The following is a 6,049-nucleotide window of genomic DNA, read 5'->3' on the forward strand; positions in this document are numbered from 1 at the left end:
GTGAACAGTGTGACAATACTACAAGCTATAAGCAAGAGGCAGCGAGAACAATGTGACAGTTCTACAAGCTATAAGCAAGAGCCAATGATAACGGTGTGACAATACTACAAGCTATAAGCAAGAGGCAGCGAGAGCAATGTGACAATACTACAAGTCATAAACAAGAGCCAGGGAGAACAATGTGACAGTAATTACAAGCTATAAAGCAAGAGCAGCAAGAACAATGTGACAATAGCACAAGCTATAAGCAACATCTAGCGAGAACAATGTGGCGAGATCTAAGATCTGTTTCATTCTTCCCCGTTTAACTTTCAGAAATACAGATCTGTACTCTTCCACTTTCTAACCTGGGACTCGACCCGTTCGCATGTGCTGTCCTCAACATGTCGAATCCGTTCGCTACAAAAAACATGTCACCATGTCCATAAGTAATTCTTACTTCATATTATAGATCATGATGTCCACAATTAACACAAAATGTACCTGTTACATCACCATCAAGCCAACTTCAATAACCGTCGTGTTCAATTTGAGTCGGCCGCACTCGTGAAGGTCCGGAAAAAAGATAAACTCGTGGAATGATTTTAGTGAAAGCAATGATATGTACACCATCTAGGGAGGTTGACAAATTGTTTGGAAGTCTAAACTTTAATTTATGTGTTAAAGATGTACATAAAGGAATTATAATTAACCATTGTGAGAAAAGGAGATGGCCTTACGTTTTGGTAGAGCACCCGAGTCAACGAAGTAACAGAGTCACGTGATTCGAAAATGCTGGTTGGTTACATTTGTGTTAATTACGATGATGTGTTCTTTATTATTCCCGCATAGCGCGGTGGTATGAATTCCGAATCACTTGGGAATTTGAGGACAGCGCAGGCGATAGGACCGAGTTCCAGGTTAGTGAATGTAACGAGCAGTTAATGTGGAAGCTAAGGTGAGAACATGTCCAACCGATCTCAAAACGTTTAATGTAGAAGATAAGCTGACAAGAAGGCCAAGCATACTCAGAATGGTTAATGTGGAAGCTAAGCTGAGAATATGACCAGCTGATCTGTAAGCTGTCAGTGCGACAAAGCTATAAACTAGAGCCATCGAAAATTAGAATGAACGAGCAAAAACATTATTAGCTGAAAATTCATAAATATGACTAAAATAGCAAGATTATTGTTATATTCGCATCATGGCACAACTAGAGCTTCTAGATTTCTAAATTCATTCAAAATACTAAATTTTACACAACATAAACATTTTTATCACACAATTTGTCCATTTTAGTGATATAACATGCAACAGAGCTTTATTTTCATTACTCAAGCTTGAATCTATCCAAAGAACCATTACATATAGTTATATTTTTGATATCGTAATCTATAACTTCTTGATTTCTGAATCGATTCAAACTTATAGCAAGTGTTACGTAACATGAACTTTTTATCGCACAATTTGCCCGTGTCCCTGATATAAAAGCAATGAAATCTGACTTTCAATCATCGGTGTTTTAACAGAACCAGTACATCGACAAACCTGATTTCTTTCAACGGTGTTGTCCGCTGCCAAGAAAAACCCCCCACAGAGAATAAAAACAGATTATGATTTAGTGAAATCTGTTGAAAACAGGAACAGGCATTGTTATTCTTGTTGATATTGTGATATATAAGCTTTTTAAATGGTAATATTTGACCTAGATTTTTGTATATGGAAACTGAAACATACTGCAGCTGTAGAAATCACTTACTCCACCGGTCAGCGTAAGGTTTGAGGACAGACAAGGTGTATAAATAGACTTTTGTCTTCATGAATGATAAAAATGGCAACAAATGTGTTTGAAGAAATGTTGCGGCTTGCAAACACTGAATTCTGGAGAAGAAAAACATCTGTCGTATGCACAGTGTCAGGTGTTAGGTATGGAGTCTGCTTCTACGCTGTTACAATTTCTAGCAAACGTGCAGCGATTACTGTATATGTTATTACACATATTGTGTAGATGTTTACGTTTTACAGTAAACTTTGAGCATTAAAAGGTGACCTTGAAATACGGTAAGTAACTGTCACTAAACATGTACATATTCAGGAACGGGTATGTCCCAGTTTCCACCCAAATAACTGAACGTTTACATTTGTAATACGCTGGTGTTTTTAAAATTTTGTATATTAAACAAATACTTTTCAAAAGCAGATAGGCCTATAGGCCTACTGTAGCATGCATGAATGAGGACTACAAATCAAGGATGCAGTTATTGCGAGTAAATGTTTCAGTGCTCATGACGGGTAAAAGTTTACCAAGAGAAATGTTGAGCTTTACGTAGCAAAAGTAAGCCTTTTTTGTTACTTGTATACTTTTATGTGAAATGAAACTTTACTGAATCGGATGCAACCCAGCTGCACCTTTTTCAGTAAACTTTTACGGGAGAATTTTAGATAGGTATAGATGTCATTTGGAAAGTGGATTAAGTAACAGTATTATCGTTAATATGGATTACACTTTCTGAATATAGCACAGATTCTAGTGCTGAAATTTGGCTGAGACCACTGCGGGTTTCGAACCAGCGACCTCAGAGTAAAGGCACCAAATCGCCAGCAATACATGTCAACCGTCTAGACCACTCGACCAACAGGCCTTCCATGTGGTGTTAAATCTAACCATATGTTCTCGATCTTACATGACTCGAAGAACATTTATAGGTGGAATATGTTGCTTGGTCGTACTTAAACTCGTTTTGACTTATAGAGATTGTCCTATGATTGACAAGTGAAGGTGTTCCTTCATTTAAATGAACAGCAAAACATCGGTTGGAATCTTTTTGCCCGCATTTGTTACATTTGGCAATGTATATCCACTACATATCTGATTACACATGTTGAATTTCCTCATCAATTCCAACAGGCAGAGAAGATCCGCTGAAATAATATCAATCGTCATTCCAATAGGCATGGACACGTATCCATCATTTCAGTGTAGATTCCTTAGTTTGAATTGTTGACGTGAACATTGGGATTTATATTTCCGGCTTTAATTGTTCGTTCTCACTCCGGAGTTGCCTCGTGGGAGATGTCAGACTGGTTTCTGAAATTGCCGCCTGGGTAAAATGAGGCACATGCCTGTGTAGTGGATGAAGATTTTGCGTGTTTCTGGAGGTGCTCTCGTGTTTAGTTGCGTATATGGTATAACTGACGGATGAAGTACGCCGTACACACGAAGGTTTTTAGGCTTCCCCATAGAATTGTGGTACATGACTAGAGTTTGGGAAATATTCCAAATAATGCAGGAACAGCTGAACCTTGTAGTTGTCATGGAAATGCCGCTCATTATGGCGTGAAGTTTGAAAGTAATGATAATTTTAAGCAGAATGACGTAAATTCTAATCAGTTTGAAAACTGAGTATTGTAGCGGTCCACAAATTTGGGAAATGAACGCAAATTACCAGAACAACTCACCTTGTACCTGACAAAAACCATTAACATAAAATCTTAGCCGAAAGAATTACATTGGATTCGAAGACACGACGGGATTTGCGCGAAGTGCTGGAAGTCTGAATTCGGAGACTGTTTGACTAAATGACCACGAAGGTCCCTCAGACTCAGTATATGTATATGACGGAGAAGTTCCATCGTGGACTTGTAATTGTAGTTTTCTCATCTTTGTTCGCAACTTCTTTTTGTGTTGGTTGACGTTTGTTTGTTAATTCGGTCATTGTTCCTAAAAAAGATGGTAGGTATCGGATCCACCAGTTTTATGACCGGAGACCGCTGCATGACAAGTGACCACAGGATTTCATCACTCAACGATTTGTGGCGAACTTTTTCACGTGTTGTTGTAAGGCACGTAATCTATGTAGCGAATTTCATGTCAGACATACAAGAGATCATCGACCCAAGCTGAGAATAATGGAAGCACGTGAATATTTAACATTCCTTGTGCGAGAAACATATGCGTGACAAGCTCGAAATCAAGCACGACAAAACAAAGATAATTATATCTGTTATGGGTCTGCAGCAACCTGCGGATGGTCGTGGGCTATGTCCGATTTTCTCCCGCCATATTACCGACCGCCGTCATATAAGTGAAAATATTCTTGAGCACAACGTAAAACACTAATCAAATAAATAAATAAGTAAATAAATAAATAAATAAATAAATAAATAAATAACACACCTGTTATGAGTGGAATGAAAATTTAAAATGGTAACGTCAGTAAAAAAATGTTTTATTTGCCATGGAACCTGGCTAACAAAGCACAGGTAACAGTTCAAGACGGTCAGTACAGATAACGTCGCTGTTTGGTTAGCTTTTACGTTTATCTTACTTTGGGGTGATATTCCATGAGTGAATCTTTACCCCGGGTTTACCCGGGAAAGTCGTTGTCTTTTTTGGCATGTCTACTTATGTTCATATTTCATATTTATTGTAAGAGGAATTCTCCTTATATCTGACTTGATGAGCACGATTAATGTCTCCCGTGGGAAAACTATGACAGACTAGCTATCTGAGCCCTAAGGGCAGCATTTTCCCCAAGAAGAGGCCAACAAAATGAGCAGATACGCCAACAGAGCAAGACTTTTCACTTCTGTCGACGATCTCTCCGCTGTCCTCGTGCCCACTAATCTTTAATCAAAGCATTGTGTCTGGCATGTCAGCAACATCTCATCCATCATACACAACGGTTTGCTGGTTCATTTTTCCTTGTGCCTGGCCCTTGGTTAACACGACCGTATGGGCATCTGGTATCTGCCTGACCTGATCCCCCGGACTGGGTTCACTCGTTCATTTATCTATCAACAACAATCGACCATTGTTTTCACAATCGACCATTGTTTTCTGGGATCATCACCATCGAATAGTATTTCATTCAGTTTGGAATTCAACACTTCATATCAAATTAGAATTTCCTCGAAGACGGTTGAGCAGAACAAGCACTATAAGGAAGGCAGTACTAATACTGTTGTATTTTCAGACAGTATCGTACAGCACATATCATATGTGAGATTATCCATATTATGTGACAAGATTATTTCGCGATTTTGAGACTAGGCAAAACGTCATGGGGTCATTTCAAGGTCAATTCCAAGGTCACTATTAGGTGTGTGGTAGTGCATTGGAAATTCATAGACAACGGAGTGAATGGGTGCGTGCTTGGGGTTTAATGTCGTACTTTTTTCTTTCAATCATACATCGTCCTACATTTTTCACTCATATTGCGACGACATAGACAACGGAAAATTCTCTTCAGATCCTGTTTATATTTTCGAGTAGAATGGGTACTGTTACCAGTTGTTGAATCGTCAAAACAGATATTCTATTACCCTTCGATTCCTTTTTATTACATACAACGCACTGCATACGGTTTGGAAGAGTTTAAACATTTTACAATATAAACTCTTCCACATCGGTTTGATGTAAAACTACCGTTAGATTACCCTGACACGAACATTATTTCTTAATTCTTATAAAAGAAGAACTAGGAAAGTATATAAGTACGAAATTTGAATAGATTCGTTCAAAGAATGTTCTAGGCCAATGAATTAAATCGGTATCCAAATCATGTACTATGCTAGTTTATAAGTTGTCATCTACGCTTTGATAGCAACTGTTCACAAAGCCAGTGTGGCGATCGAATTGAAAATGATGGATATAAAGCCCATAACCCGAGGTAAAAGGGAATTACACACAGCTATGACGGAGGGTTGCAAAGGACCCTAGCAGTTAGATAGAAAATAGTTCTCCGCTGCAGTTCATGAGGTGTACTTTTTTTTCATGCCGAAAAACAAGGAAAACTTTCTTCAATATGAAGTATAATGACTAAAGAACATGTGTGTGAACAACTGGAGTGATGTGATTTATATTTTTTGTTTCATCAGAAGAAAAAAGTAGGTTTTGGTATTTAAGACCTTTTCCTGTGAGAATTCCCTCCATAACAAAGATATGAATACATGAAGCGATAGAGGATATTGCACAGTGAAGGTTGAATACCATAAATATTGTTCTCGTGAAATGTAGAATTGATAACCCACTCGACGCGAATTCTATTTATTATTAATATCCTGACAT

The sequence above is a fragment of the Liolophura sinensis genome, chromosome 8, assembly GCF_032854445.1.
Source record: "Liolophura sinensis isolate JHLJ2023 chromosome 8, CUHK_Ljap_v2, whole genome shotgun sequence".
Classification (NCBI taxonomy): domain Eukaryota; kingdom Metazoa; phylum Mollusca; class Polyplacophora; order Chitonida; family Chitonidae; genus Liolophura; species Liolophura sinensis.